Source organism: Aythya fuligula, chromosome 5 (genome assembly GCF_009819795.1).
Source record: "Aythya fuligula isolate bAytFul2 chromosome 5, bAytFul2.pri, whole genome shotgun sequence".
Classification (NCBI taxonomy): Eukaryota; Metazoa; Chordata; class Aves; order Anseriformes; family Anatidae; genus Aythya; species Aythya fuligula.
In genome coordinates, this window is record NC_045563.1 from 33,088,289 (window position 1) to 33,104,537 (window position 16,249).

General features: G+C 41.4%; 1 long non-coding RNA gene across 2 annotated transcripts; it reads left to right on the plus strand.

Moving 5' to 3' along the window:
- The first annotated feature begins 1,494 nt into the window (after nt 1–1,494).
- Nucleotides 1,495–15,498, plus strand: LOC116490018. 2 transcript variants are annotated; one of them, XR_004253330.1, is made up of 5 exons: nt 1,495–1,600; nt 2,746–2,981; nt 4,427–4,463; nt 5,029–5,255; nt 6,475–15,498. It is a non-coding gene; the product is annotated as an uncharacterized LOC116490018 (long non-coding RNA). The 2 variants fall into 2 exon arrangements; XR_004253329.1 differs by lacking the exon at nt 2,746–2,981 and having other exon boundaries at nt 1,502–1,600.
- The last annotated feature ends 751 nt before the right edge of the window (nt 15,499–16,249 follow it).

Consider the following 16,249-nt stretch of genomic DNA (forward strand, 5'->3'; position numbering starts at 1 on the left):
CAGGACCTGCAGAAGAGGACATGCACTTACGATACTACAGTATGGATCCCATAACAACACGAGCTTCACATTTCTCCATAGTTCCAGACAAGGTGTGTGGCTTTGGTTCTGTTTGTCTCCTTAGTGGTGTTCCTACAGAGGACTATACAATGCCAGAAATAGTTTGTGAAGAAGTCTGTCCTCTTAAGTCCCCAGCTTAGAGATCAAGATATGTTTGCTAACATGCTTTTATGTCAACTCAGACTCTAAGTGCATGGGAGCGGAATCTAACTTTGCTGTTAGCTCTACAAATTGTCTGGAAGCCACAGGGACTGAAAAGCTAAAGGAGGGCAAGCTTAAGCTTGTAGAATCCTGTGTTGTTTTTTTTTTCCTCAGTTTTCTTCGAAGTCTATAGACTTCAAACATAGTTTCAAAGATAGTTAAGTCTTCAAGATGCTAAGATTTTTATCTTGCTTTGAGAAGGTGCTGACAGGAGTGTTGTTAGTAACCTTCCTGAGGAAAAGACTTGAACGTGCCCTTTAGTAGCCAAGGATAAACTACAGAAACGTGATGTGCTGGTTTCAGAGCTCAGGCTGCCTGCAACTGAGTATCTTATTTACTGTACTAGTCTGTGTATTTGACTTGTGAATTAAAATGTGGTAGTTGATAAGGGGGTTTTACAGAATAGGTGTTAGTTGTGATGGATTTTAAGCTGAACATAAATGAAGCAGTTCCCTAAAGTCTAATTTCTAGCATAAAACGAACGAATTTGATCACAGGCTTGGCTTGTAAAGAAGGGAAGTAAAAATAATGTTAAGTTCCCTGACTTGTAAAGGGAAAAAATAAAGGTCTGCATTCGATGCTTTGAAGGTACAACTTCAGTTATAACTGCTGTGTAGATGGGATATGGATGTAATGCTGCTGTGGTTGTGATGTTTAAGTTGGCAGCAGGGTTTTATTTGGGGTGGGGATGGGCACTAAACTGCCACCCGGTAAAGCGGGCGTTACAGGGCTGAGGACGTCAGAAGGTTCCAGCAGCGCGGGCCGTTAGCACCGCATCGCCGCTGCCTGCGGGTGGTCCTCGGCGTTCCTCAGGGGGTAAGCGCAGCTCAAGTATAAGATTATTGCTGCTCTAACCCAAAATAGATAAATAAAGGCAGCAAGTGCCACAGACACCGCCGCCGTGACGGGAGGCGGGCCCGCGGGGCGCTCGGGGTGTCCCTGAGGGGCCGCAGGGCCCCCTCAGCGCCTGGCGGCCCCTTTAAATCCCCTCAGAGGTCACCGGAGGATTCTCCTCCGGTCGGCCCCGCCCGCGCGGCTGCAGCCACTCGCTTGGCAGCCGTGTGCCCGCCGCGCGGCCAATCGGAGGGGAAAGCCTCGCGGAGGGGCGGCGAGCCTCCGCGATGGACGGCGCTGCCGACCAATCAGCCGCGAAGCCTGGCGGGTAGACGCGCGGGAGCGGCGCCCGATAGGCTGGCGGCCGAGGGGGCGGGCCCGGCGTCGCCTGGGCGCCGCGAGCCCCCCGCCGGGTGGCCGGGGTGAGGAGGGGAAGATGGCGGCGTGAGCGCAGCGGGCGGAGCGGCCGGGGCCGGCCGGGCCCCGCGGCTCGGGCCGCGCTCAGGTGAGCGCCCGCCGCCGCCCGAGGGGCCGGGCGGGGGCAGCGGGTGCGGCCGGGCGGCTCCCGGCCTCCCGCTGCGCTGGGGGCCCGGGCTGCGAGCGGGGCCGGCCGCCGCCCTCACCCCTCAGGGGCCGGCCGGGAGGGCCGCGGGGCTGCGGCGCGCTGAGGGGAGCGGGGGCAGCGCGGGGCGGCTGCCGGGGCTTTCCCTGAGGCAGCGCCTGCACGCCCGGCTCTGGGGCGCCCGGAGGTGCTCGGGCGGCACGCTCGGAGTGCCCTGCGCCACGGAGCGGTGCTGGTCGGGTCCGTGTTGTGAGCGGGGGGAGCCCTCCTGAAACCGGAGGGATCCATCCAGCGTGGGAGTCCTCGCGGTTTATGTCTTAGAGCAGTGCTTGAGAATTCTGGTTCATCGCGTTATCCTGAGTGGCTGCGTTTTCAGTGTGAATGTCAGGTAAAAGTTAAAAAATAATAATAATTAAAGCACCTAAATGAGAAGCACAGCTTCAGATCCTGAAGAGACGTGGTCTGTTATCCTACATAACCGATAAAGAAGGTGTTTGTAACCGATAAAATAACGCAAAAGAAACGTAACAAGTGTGGTTGTGGCAACTACTTCTGAAAGCGGTAGCCACTTAAGAGAAAATTTTCCAAAGGAATATTTTACCGTGTGATATATTACATATCTGTGCCTTGTGCTATGTTATTCACCTGGTAATAGCAGCTCGCGGGCAACACAGCATTAAGGCACAGTGTGCTGCTGCTGGTGAATGCCTACGTGTACAGGTCTGCGTGTGAGCTGTTAGAATATGCCAAGGGATTTGCCTTTGGCACGTTACATACAAAGATAACTCTGCTTTATGCTATAGTTAGAAGAATAATAAGCTGTCAACTTTCTTTCATGTGAAGTTATACAGTATTTTTAGCAGTAAGTAAGTACACTTGGATTAATATTTATTCTTAATTGCTTTGAATGCTTAAGAACTGTAAGAATTAGCATCAAAAAAATAACCAGAGTTTTCTGTTACCCTGGCTATGTCAAACCAACTCTGTGCACTGCTTTAAAATTTTGCTCACAGTGCTGTGAGCCTGTGCAATACAGAGATTTGCAGGAGTAAGCTGTGTCTCTTACGATGGTAACCTCTCATCTCAAGGGTGTCAAAAAGCAGGGGCCAACTAAGGCTAAGCATTCTGCCTGAATCCGTGAAGAGTCTGGAGTCTCTCTTGAACACCTCCCACGTTCATTCTTAAAAACTTGAAACGGAACGAGCTTTGAAAGGAGTCTTGATGTGTTGGCGGTTAGCTGAATGCAAGATACAGAGGCCCACACAGTCTTTGGAGGATTGATTTAAAAAAGAACCACAAAAACTCTCTAAAATGGGATGTGCAGGTAGGGATGTTTCTTTGCTTAAACAGCATTCAAAGGGCCCTTTGGTGTGTGTATCGTGGAATAGAAATCTCAGCTGTAAAATGGTCATCTCCTGCTGTAGGAAGTATTATTATTATTCCTACCCTATTGTGCTAAAAGCATAGGAAATATGCATTGGAAACCTCATAGGAGGAGAGGGTGAATTTATTTAAAATAAAAAGTGAAACAAAACAGGTTACAGTGTCTTAGGCTCATAATCTCATAAGCAATGCCCAAGACATCTATCTGCCAGCCAGGCATCATAGCAGAGGTGTTTAAGCCATGTGTCCAGCAGTCAGGGGCCCCTTGCAGAGGACAAGGGACATCAGCGTGTCCTCTGGACTCCTAGGTTGGTGACTTCTGTGTTCCCAATAAGCCCTAGTGTACACTGTTGGAGGTGACGGTGACCTGTGTCTCCACCCTGTCCCTCTCTGTATCCAGATCTGTGCATCTTCTAAAATTGCAGGGGGATGTGCTGGGGTTTGGAGGAATTGCTATGTGGGGTCCTGGCAACACAAGCCCTCCTGAGAGCCCTGTCCTTCTTCTGTGTCCTGTTTGGAGCCTCCGTGCCCAGGCACTCCCTTTCTTTCTCCAGTTCTACTACAGTTTGCTCTAGTGCTGCATAGAGTGGATTTATATACCTTTTTAAAAGTAGAGAGAGAGGTGGGGGCAAGTGACAGTGTAGAGAGGTAACACTGGGAAATTTTTGGAACCATTTTGGAAAGCCAGATCTGTTGGGTAACTTAAAACTGTGTTAGGGGTGTGGTGAAACTTAGTAGCATAGCTGCATACTCTTCATTGTAGTATCCCTTCCGTTTCTCATGTGCTGGTTGTGTCAGTAGATTGACTTTATTTTCCCCCCAAAGTTCGTGGAAATTAACTTGTAGTTACTGTAGAGCAAAAGAAATATGACTGCCCAATAGGTCAAAACAAGACTTCAGTTATTTTGAAGGTGTAGAATGAGTAAAAAGAAAACCTAACTTTTCAAAGATTGGCACCGGGAATTGTCTCATTTCCATCAGCCTGATATGTAAGCTTATGTATGATATGTAACTGATAATTGTCAAATTAATTTTTTTGTGAATCGTTTGGTTCCTTAATGTCTTGAGGTCTCATAGTGCTTGTCAGGTTCTTGGGGGAGGACTTGAATTGGGTGGGTGAGAACTGACGACAAGAGGATGGAACAAGATCTTGGATCTTCGCTACTTAGGTGTGACTCACTTGACCATCCTTTTCCTTATTCTGAAAGAGGAGCGTGGCTGTAAACATTTGAAAAGTAACATCAACATGTTTAGTGTAGACTATCTGACAATGTTAGCTGGTTCCCAGAAGGTATAGATAATCTTCTGTGCCTTGTGCATGTAATGATCTGTTATCTGAAGAGCTTCATAGATACAAATTTAATTTGTTCATCTCTTTCTTTCTAGGTTCCCCAAAGAGAATGTTGAATGGTGAAAAATGATGGTGAGTAAAGCCATAAGGTTATTTAGGTACTAAATACACAATACTAAACTTGTCACTTTTCTTTCCCTTCCCCTTCTTTTTTTTCTTTACCAAGAAATCAGTTATTGAAATTTTATTTTTTCTTAGGACACTCAGAGAACTGGAATGCTGCCACAGCGTCAACTTTCAGCTTGTGCTTGACTTGAAATAAACCTCTACTTAACTATATATATTTTAACAAAAATAAATGCTTAGAAAGTTACAAAACACCTGTTCCATGCTGTCATTTTACTTTGCTAAGAGACACTAATTGTGCAATTGCATTAGCTTAGAGTAGTGATCTTAAAGGTTTGTTATTTGTTAAACACTAGGAGTGGAAGAACAATAATGTAACCAAATGTCAGTTATCAAGTCAAAGAAAGTAAATTCAAAAATTCTAAGGATAACGATCAAAGTCTAAAATTTCAATTTATTTATTTATTTCCCCAGTAAATTAAGCAAAGATATTCTGGTAGTTAAGGTATATAACAGAGTGTTAGATTCTATCCTTGGCTCTGCTACAAACCTTTTATATGTTTTGTTGCAGCTCCGCAGGTCTGCTTTTCACCATCTTCATATCAAGAGTAAGACCCATCAGCATGGGCATGGATGGTCAAGCTTATGATCAGCTGAAGTATTTGAGTGCCTCGGAGAGCAAGTGATGGTGACGTGTGGTGTTTTGCCATTTCCATAGTCTACTCACTACTTCTAACACAGGAGTTGAAAATTATCGCCAGAAGATTATTTCTGAACTTGATCAACTAAAGGATTAAGGTAATTAGAATAATAAAAGGAAGTCAACGAAAGGCCAGAGAAAAGAGAGGAAGGAGGTAGAAAATATGATGTGTCCTCATGCACTTATATTTGAGAAAGAGAAACCAAAGAAAACATTTCCTCTTTCACATCACTCATTGTTGTACAGGAGAGTGGTAGTTTGTTTTTTTTTTTTCCTGGCACTATGCAGAATTGCATTCATGTTACCTTCTAATCCAAGCTGGCATCAAACTTAAAGGAAAAAATCCATGTCTTAACAGTTTCGGTGACTAGGCAGTACCAGGTGTGCCACTGGTGAAAGGCCAGGAGGTCAGTGACAAGACAGCGGTTGTTGAAGTATGTCTACACTGTGGACAAGAGGGGAGAAATAGGTTTAAAAAAAAAAAAAAAAAAAAAAAAGGACCTAATCTGTGGATTTTACAGCTGTCATAAGTGTGTTTTTCCTCTACGGCACTGACAGTGTTGTAGTAATTAGGTGATTGTTTGTAGTCTTTTTGAATTGTGACCCACTATAGCAGAACTTATTCTCTCTGTGTGCAATGCCATTACACATTGTCCTATTGCCTCTTTTAGGTACTGGAGGACCATTATAAGGTCTCCCCAGAGCCTTTTCTTCTCTGGGTTGGGATCAACTCTTTATCAGGGAGCGTAGTGTTAGGACAAGGGGTATATTCGGAAGAAATTCTTTACTCAGAGGGTGGTGAGGCACAGGAGCAGGTTGCCCAGAGAAGCTGTGGCTGCCTCATCCCTGAAGGTGTTCCAGGCCAGGCTGGATGGGGCTTTTGGCAACCTGGTCTGGTGGGAGGTGTCCCTGCCCATGGCAGCGGGGTTGGAACCAGATGATCTTTAAGGTTTCTTCCAATCCAAACCATTTGATGATTCTGTGTGTGTTTAGGTGAATACCTCAGTATTGCCATGTTACGTGTCAGAGCCACAGTTATGAAGCCTCAGAGCTTGTTAACACCAGTATATTTTTGGGTGCACTGCTTCTGAGTAGGCGTATAGTTCAGCATTTCTGTAGTATTGCATTAGCCAGCTTATGGACATACACAGTTAGATATAAAACCTTATAGAACAGGGGATTATTGCAGTTTGTGAAGCCAACTTTTTTTTTCCGTTAGGCTCAGATTTTTAAAGTAATGAACCAGCAGGCATTTTAATGTGTAATGTATTTTATTCTGTCTCCTGACCTCTCCTCTCTTTCATTTTGGAATTCCAGATCCTTGCTGAAATTTAAGAAGATGATAGTCCTGTTGCTTGCTTGTAGGCTGTGAGATGTGGACATGTCTCTCCTAGCAAGCAAAAACTTGTCCTTCACTTCCATGGAGCTGCATGAACAAAGATCTCTTCACTTCCTGCGTCAACCATCTCACCCAATGCTTAATTCCCCAGATGACTTCTCCCACAAAAGCAACCCTGCTGCTGTATCAAAACTCAAAAGCAGAGTAACAGAAATCAGCGTTTGTTTCCCTGAAGAAATGTCTTCTGTGCCAGCTCTTCATCCAGCTTTCTGCATTCTGTTTTAAAATGAGAAAAACTTTGAAATCAGATGGAAGTGGAAGCTGATGTTCTGATATCTATCTCCTTCTTCATTTTAGGAAGGATAAGTTCTTCACTGTGTCATACTGGAATTCCTGGCATATATAGTGTCTGCATGCATTGCCATGCCAAACTTGACATGTATGAAAAGTTTCAGCAGGAAACGAGGACATATTTTCTGCTCTGACATACAGAAGAAACTTAGCAAACAATTGGAGAAGTCCCATTACAGGTATTTTGTAGCCCAGGAACCTGGCTTGACTTTGTAGATAGATGTCTTGATGTCAACTCACATAAAGCAGCTAATGCAGAGGAACAAAAGCAGAATCACCTTGTCTATAGCGTGTAACAGCATCATCCCAATCTGTGATCAAAATGTAGATTTGCATGTGTAAACCCACGTAAGTGCTGGATATGAAGAGCTTGCACCAGAAGGAGAAATTACTCTGCACCACTTCATTTTTAGCAAAGAAAAATGAAGCTTTAAAGACCTTCAGGGTTACAGGATAATGATTAGGTTTGTGTTACATCATTCTCTCCTTCTGGCTTTTTATAAATCCTTAGCAGCAAAAGGAACATTCTACAGTTGAAAAGATGGGGCAGAATTTCTTTCTTTATTTAAAGAAATTAACTGGTGGGATGGAAGAGACCGGAGGTGTAAAGTTGCGGTTTGTCCGCTCAGCTTCCTTTCCACAGTTTCAGCTTTTCATACTGCTGATGGAATCAGATACTTTTTATTCTTCTGTGACTGAGAACTGAGATGACCTGTATGTTTCCATCATCTAGGCCCGGTAGAACGAGCTGGTAGCCATGTAAGAGGTATGGCTTGACGGAGAGCAGAAATGCTTAGGCCGGGCCTTTTTCTGGTTCCCCCTATTCCTTCCCAATCTAAGGCGCTATCTGTTGTTCTTATGTTTACACAAGATTCTTTGTCTACATCATTTGTGATTATATAGGATATTCTCGATCATTCTGAGGTGGGAGTTTGTACTGTTCACATGCTCCTTGCTATGGTATGGTATATGGCAAGTAAGGTTTCTTGGCAAAAAGAAATCTCCATTTCAAGTCTGGAGCTCTTACTGCACCTTAATCCACACTTGTGATTTAGAAAATGTGATTTACTAGCTTAAAATATTTTAAAATTTGGATCAAATAAAGATATATAGGTTCTGTTAATAGGTTTGGGGAAATAATAGCGTGGTCGGGGGGTGGAGTGTTTTTTTGTTTTGGTTTGTTGTATTTTTCATTTTAGAAAACTGCTGGAGAGAGCCAGACAGCCTGAAAATGGCTGAAAAAGCCAACAGTTGAAATCCTTCTTAAATCTTCATGGTAGATTGCGAGGGCAGCATTGCGATACTTAAAATGTAGTGGAATTTTATGGGGACCACGTTCCACAGCAGAGTAAGGATGAGTGTTGGTGGTGATCCTGGTCTTTGGGGTAAAGTTAGATCTGTGTATAGACTTGCATTGTAACTGTAAGATTTAATGGCAGCTTTATCCATTGTTTGTTTCCAAGAAGCAAAGATCAGACATGAAAGCTAAGGAGAATAGGAAAGGCACTGTGTATCAAAATAATGCCAACTGTAATGAGCAGAGAGGTGCACTAAAATTGTATGCAACATTGCAATGAGCCGTTTCTTTTATTAGTTTAGATGAGTTACGTTAATCCTGGTGAGGCAACCACCAACTTGGCCTGATTTCTTTTAAGAATATAGGATGTCTTTGCTGAAAATGGTCTGAATTTTCTGGTTTTAGATGCAACTAGAAAAGCACACTTAATTTTAGGTCCTGCTTTTGTTGAAACCAATAGGATTTAATGTAGATGTCTGTAGAAGCAGGATCCATCTCTAAGTGATGGAAAATACTTTTAATATCATAGGATTATATGTTGTTGGAAGGTATCTGGTATAGGAAACATCTGATCCTAAATGTGGGAAATTCCTTTTCTTCCTTTTGCCCATACTTGTCCTTCCGACATTAGAGCTAGCAGTTGTTTCTTGCATAGCTGGGTGACAAAATACTTGGGGGACAGGAATGTATTTTTATCTTCTGTGGATATGTACAAAAACTAAGAATTTTTCTGACTAGAGAGTGGACAATTCACGTTACTTGATTTCCACATCCATAAGAATAACCCTCAACATTTTGTAACCCTGCATTGTAACAACAACAACAAACCTACAATTTTTTCCTGACTCCTAACCCAGATAACGTAAGAACATAAGCTTTCAAGTTTACTTTTAGAACATAACGTTTTTAGCAGGGCTAAAGATCTGTGGCTTTCACAGAACCAATACTCCAACAATGCATGCCCAGAAGACCCCCACAGCCGTACCTTTCCAGCCAGCTTCTTTATAAAAGTGCTGTGTTAGGAAATGCTGCCTCAGCCTACCTACTTTTTCTTGCTCCACTTTTTCTCTATGTTGGTTGGAAATCTTCCCATGTGAAAGATTACAAAAACAAGGGGCATGTGCAATAGATCATATATATATACATATATATATTTTAATACTTGTGGACAAAATGATGTTACAAGTTGTTTGAAAACAACAAAATCACCAATGTCTTCCATTTTGAGATGTGTATAGTTCCATAAGCATTAGTGCTTTGTAGCAAACAGTAGTGCCATGTTAGGATCAGTGCATGAGCCTAGTAGTATTTTTACAATTTCAGAGTGACAAATTTATTAATAAGCAGTGATGATAATGTAATTAACAATAGAAAGGATACAGTAGAAATGTCACAAACATGGTCTAAATATGCAGTATCCTCCCTGTGACAGTGGTAATGCTATCTTTAGAAAGTGAATGCATTCACTTAATGGGCTTCATAGAGTCATATTTAACTTTGTTTTTAGTATTTCTGTCCAACTGCAATAGTAAACTAGTGTATGTAAGCGTCCAGAATTCTCATCTCTGTCACCAGTGATTCTTTTCATTTTAGTCTTTGTTGAAGGTGTTTTCTTCTATGAGCAGCATTTTCCATTTAATTATTACCCATCCTACGATATACTCAGAATTAAGAATGTGATAAAGAGTTTGTGTGTGTTTTGTGCACATCTCTACTACCTTAATATTATTTACAAAATCTGTTAAGTAGGAAAAAAAAAAAACAACAAATCCAATTACATAATTATTAAAACCAGTTAAACATTATCCTTTTCATCTACTAAGTTAGTTACTGGTTGCAAAATGCTTTCTTCCAATTATAAGTAGAATACTTTTGTCCATTATTGCAGGAATGGAAAACCTTTTTTTTTTTTTTTTTTTTTTCTCCTGAAGTCCTATTGAATCTTTTAACACCTTTGGTGGATCCTGCATTTACACACATCTTAATAAGAGAGAATATAATAGGATTAAGGGCTGTTGAAAACCAACATTGCAGACTGCATCTGTTCAGCAGGCTATATCTAGTCATAGATTCCCCACCCCTGTATTGTTGAGAATTCAATATCCTGTGTTTTGGGTAACTTCCAGTATTGCTTTCCAGCTCTAATCTCAAATTTAATAACTTATGTCTCTCCCTCTGCTTTTTTCAGAAGGAAAGTTTAGACCAGGAAATGTTCAAATGATTTAGCACGCAATGGGCAGCTTGGACTGGTGAAATAAGAGACTGGTATGATTCCTGAGATGAGTGATGCTCTGTGGATGGCATTCTCTCATTTCCTAGGAAAAAATAAGTCTTATTTGATACCAGTGTTGCTCTTCACACATTTCTTTTACAAGAACAAAATTCTCTGTCACTTTAGAGAGGATACTGCATCTTTTTTCCCTGAGACCTGCCTGTAAATGGCCACTAGGAGGAGGGAGGGAATGGGTAGCTTGGTTTTGTAATTTTAATAGGATGTATCGCTAAAGTAATTAATCAAGTAGCATGTTCTTTGGTGCAAAACCAGTAATCCTTGCAGAGTTAATGTATGTAACAAACCCCCCACCCCGACCCTCTGCATCTAATAAGTTTTCAAGAAAACTGGGTGGTTGGGCCATTTACAGCAGAGCTCTGGGGGACCTGTGCTCAGAGTTAGGTTCAATTCTGAACAGAAGTAGCTGTACCATTGAATAAAGTAGTTTAGTGCTTGGGAGAATCAATTGAAAAATACCTCTGAAACTGGAATGCAAAATAGCACAGTATGTAGGGGGAAGAATCCCTGATGCAAACAAAGCCATAAGATGATTTAATAAGAAAATAGAACTTTAGTAGCAATAACTGTTTTGCATGTGATAGTAAATAACTTGCATTAGCAAGACTGTACAGTAGAGTAGGTGGGTAATAACCAAATAAGTTTGTGGCGCTCTGTGCTGCAGGGAGTTGCATGAAAAGTCTCTTTTCCTAAGATGGGTGAATTCCTCTTAATGTTCCTCTCATTGGAGGGAATTTGGCACTTGAATACTTAGTTAATGAACCTGATATTAGAAAACAAACTGTTTAGCTTTGTCACACATCTGAAGCACTGTCAGGGAGTGCTGGGGGAAGCGCAGACAGTTCTTTCTGAAAGGGTAGCTTGTTTCCCTTTTTTATAGTCTAGCACTTGCTCAGTTTTTCTGAGGGGAAACTAAACCCTTCCAAATACTGGACTGTGGAAAGAACTTGGTTCTGAAGTTAGAATGCATTTCATTGCAGGTGGTACTTATTTTTGTTTAAAAAGACCAACCTGAAATAGCAACAGGCCTTTTAAAAAAAACACACATTATCTAATTATTTGACACTGAAAACATCTGTTCATTCCAAAGGACAATTGTAGGATACTAAAAATGTTACCCTGCAGCAAAAATAATTTTAGACTTGCTAAACACTCTATTTCAAGCCATTGATTTCTGTTAATGCCTGAAGTTTTGCAGAGACAAGTACGGTGAAGCCTCCGGTAACAGAAAGGGATATTGATCTACAGCTGTAGCCTCTGTACCAGCAAAGTATCTGCGATCAAAGGGTTACATAGAAGAGCCCCAGAAGTGCTAAAATGTCCATAGTTGATGCTGTTTTCCGTGCAGATACATGATCTATAGAGACAGCATGGCCCAGCAGATAATAGTGTGTTCCTAACAGAAGTGTTGCATCAGAAGTTGAGATCTATCTGGCTAGATTTCTTCTAGAAAGTTGAAGGAGTTTGGAATGTAACTTCCAGCTGAAGGGAAGCCTCTGATGTTCTGAAATTCCATAGGTGAAGCCTTCTGGCTCTTTGTAAGTTGATAGTGGGACTGGTAAGGGCTGTGAATGTTTCTACAGCATAATGTAATTAAGATAAGCATGAGCATATCTAAATTAAGTGTTGGCTAATATGTGTATGAAAAACTAACTGATCTGGAAAGTTATAATCAGCTTAAATTCCAGCTATTGCATTATTGATAAACTTGGAAGCTGGCCACAGGGAACCTTAATTTGATTGTGATCTGATTACATTAAATAAATTATAACTTTCTTGTAGTCTGTGGTCAGCAAGTACATTTACATAATGAATTAATAATGAAAACATGGTCACGTTCAGACTTCAGAAGTATGAACTTTGCGGCTGAGTAGAAATTTTCAAGGCTTTATTCATTTAGAGAAGGGGGTAGGAAGGGAAATGGAGACTGATGTAACCAGGCGAGCTATCTGCGTATTCTTCCCAGTTCAGATTTAATAGTGATCTGAATTCCATGGGGTACTATATTAAAAATCAGTATTCACAGCCACAAAGGAAACCCCATTGCCTTTCAGCTGTCATGCTACGGTATGCCTTTTGCTCCAAACCCCTTGATTTCACTGCTGCTAAAACTAAGTAGCAGTGCTACATGCTCCCACACTGCAGCGTGGGGTATCAAAAGTGCAGTGACCGCTACTGCCATGACCCCGCTGGCATTACTGAATGCAGGTGATACGTGTGGGTACTGTCCCTTACCCAGTGGTTCTGCTGTAGAAGATGTAGCCAGTACTTGTGTTGGGAATTGCAGCTTGAGGATTGCAACTTCTGCAACTGAGCATAATTATCAAATTTAGGACAAAAAAAAATGGTTTGCAGACAACTTGATAGTGAGTGACAACAAATTGTACCTTGCTTCAGGACATTGACACTTTATGCAAGGGTTACATTGACAAGAGCTGACAGTGGTTTTGAGCAGAGAAGGGTGGAAGAGAAGAGTTTTTGATGGATAACCAATTTTACCAATAACTTCCCTAGGAAAGAGTTTTGTCTTCCTTCAAAACCTAATAATCCTGCTTGCTGTTCAGGTACAGAGCTGCATAAATGGCAGTTCGAGTTAGATTCCCCTGCTTTTCTTTTACTGAATGATCCAGTGTATTGCCCCTATAGCACTTAGACTGGCACACAAAAGCCAGCAGTTGAACCAGGGTGTCTCATTTAACAGAGCAGAACACTACCCAGGAATTCTGCTTTCTATTCCCTTTCAGTCTGCTCAGCACTTATCTCCTGAGTTTTAGAGAAAGCGTAGGTGTACTTGACGTAAGCAAGGAGCGTGTTTCCGTCTCTGAGCCTATGTACCAGGTTATAGGATAGACAGATTCCCTAAGGCTTTACATTTAAGGTTAAAGATAAAAGGTAACTTACTGTTCAGTGTGTCCTGTGTAAGTCTTATCTGCTTCTTTCCTCTTCCCCTCCAAACGAGTGTGTTTGCAGGTCAAATAAAAGAAGGCCAGTTTGTGATGCCTTAGGCATAAAGAAGTGCATGGAGAAACTGAAGGAAAGTGGCACAGGCCCACAAACCAAATCTTAGAGCTAGTATTCTAATTATGCATGATTCAAAATGTCTAGTGTAATGTAGTTATTACCAGTAAATTGAGATATGCATTTATACATAACGAAGCAATAGGAATTAATATACCAATAGCTTGAACTTCCTGCTTTGATTCTCAAACTTTGATTCTCAAACTGTTTTTTTCTTTTTGTCGTTATTTTTTTTTTAGAGAATGTGCTGCCTCTGTAGAGAAAGGGGCAGAATGTATAGATAGGGACAGAAGCATGGCACCAAAACTGTAAATCAGGAACCAGGATCAGCAGAACTCGCCTTTATAACCTCTTGCCTGGTTCATTTTAGTGCCCTGAGCATGTAAAAAGCAGGGCATGGACTAAGCATGTTTAAGGGCGAGATGAGGTTTCTCACCTGCTGCAGCTGTAGCAAGGAAAAGGGTGCAGAGTTTCTTTCAAGGTGCAGGGGGGGAGCAACTGGTAAAACCCACAGTAACAGAAACAACGGACTCAAATTGAGTGTAGTATTTGCCAGACAGTAGGTGATAAGCTTGTGCATAGTGAGAGAAATTATTTGGAGAAGACTGAAATTAATAAGCACAGTACAAATATTTCAGGTGTTGAATAGCTTTTTAATAGACAGTATTTTCAGGTAACTCTCTAGCCACATAGGCAGCTGTACTGAAGCATACTGGTACCAGCCAGCAATAATGGCACCTGCAGGAACGAACCTGAAAATACTGGTAATCTTGTATATTTTTTAAGTTCTTTGACAAAGAGATTTTTAAAAACAGAAAATGAGATTTGATCACTGAAGGTCTTTATCTTCTGCAACACAGGTTGCAATATAGTCTTTTTTTTCTTTATTTCACGTATTAAATATAAGGGAATTTGGGTGCCATTTTTCCGTAAACTTTTACTGTGCTCTCTGTAATATTTTCCAAGTCTTTTAGTGGGTACTGCAGTGAATTTCTGCTGGCAGTTTGAAAATAACATAGAATGTGTGGCAGTGTCTACGTCACTTACACTTTTCCTAGTTTAAAGTATTCAATCACATAGAATACTAGCATGTTACTGCAGAACTCCATTCTTTTAGCTTAGTTTAATTTTGTAGGTGGGCTTAACTTGTGCAGAACACTTCTCCATGTACAGAGGCTCAGTCCCCTTTCTTAAGCAGAAAGAGGAAGTGTCTTGGAGGAAGAAATTGTGTGTCGAGTTAAATCTTGATCATGCTTCGTAGCCAAGCATCCATAAAGCACCATGATTTGGGTTTAGAATGGGGGCTGTGTTTTTCTCATGAATGCTTTCTAGATATACAAGAATTGCCAAATGAAGATAGGAATATTATTAGAGAATATTTAACTATTTTACAGTATCAAGTTAGGTTAAATTAAATCCTTTGAGCCAACTTCTTCAAGCTAAAAGGGAGTCTATTTCTAAAAAGGGCTTGGCGTGGCAGGTAACCATGGCCACCTAATGCCTAGAGGATATTCTTTTGAACACTTCATGTGGTTTTAAACCCTGTTACATGTTTTCTTTTGTGTGGTGAGTAAGCACTTGTATCTGTTGTTAATGCTTATCCCTTTCAATATAAAACCTGGGGAAGTAAGCTATTGTAGGACTTTAGTGAAGATATCCTCCTTTTGAGAAATACAACAGCAAAGGAGAAGTATTAATTATAGTTTCTTAAAAATTATCTTAATACTTAAAGTGGTTAGAGAAGACTTCTTATACTGAACTTCTGATGGCATTGCTCACATGGGCTAGTGGAGATTACTGGTATCACTACATACTCCCATTGCACACATTTTACATGGTAACAGTAAAAGAATGTTTCCCTGCAAATTCTGATTTTTTTTTTTTCCAAAAGGCAGCTTGCTTTTATATCTATGCATCTTTGAGGATTTCAAGATAAGATTTTATTCTTTTGACGCTGTAAAGAGGAACTGTTTAAAAATGAACTTGGAAACTCTGCACCTGTATACAAATTTTTTTAGCAATAAAGCAGCACAGGCTGAGAATGCACTAAAACCTGGTGTGTCATTTGTTCAACAGATAGATTAACCAAGGTACAATGCACTGTGTCTTCATTGAGGTGCAAACTGCTTCCGCTTCTGAGATGTACTTGCTGTGCCTTTGACAAAGCTTAACAATTTGAGCTAAACTTGCATATGTTGAATATCAGCTTTGGATCCAGCTGTTTCAGCAATTTTCAGACACAACAGTCTACGACTTCCTCGAAGGCAGCTGAAGAAAAATTGGCACTCCACTCAAGACAGGCAACTCACAAATAGAAGCTTCAAAGGTTGTTTTAGATGGTAGCAGGAAGCTTCTGTTGCTTGCAAGATAGACAACCTAAAAGGAGTAACTCTCAAAACTGTTTCACATATATGTGGATTGTTTATAGTTTTGGCAGCTCAAATTCCTTTGGTGGTTGGCATTTCACAACCTACAGGGAGGCACAACTTTCCTTGCTGCTGAAAGCGGTTTTGGGAAGTGCTGTAACACAGCAGCAAGATGCCACCTCATGAGGACTACGCTGAAGAAGCCATGGCTCCCAACACCACCAGCTTTCCAAAACCTCTTATGGGATTACTGACCCTTATGTGAGCTTATAAAAGATTCACTGTATGATTGCTACTTCAGTAACCTGCTATACCACCTTCAGTTGTTCCATTTTCTGCTTGCTTTTCTCAGAGAAGACAGCTGCTCTTTAGCTCACATAAGAATAAAGAGAGCTGTGGCCTGACCTTGAGATGCGTTTTTAAATCAGGTA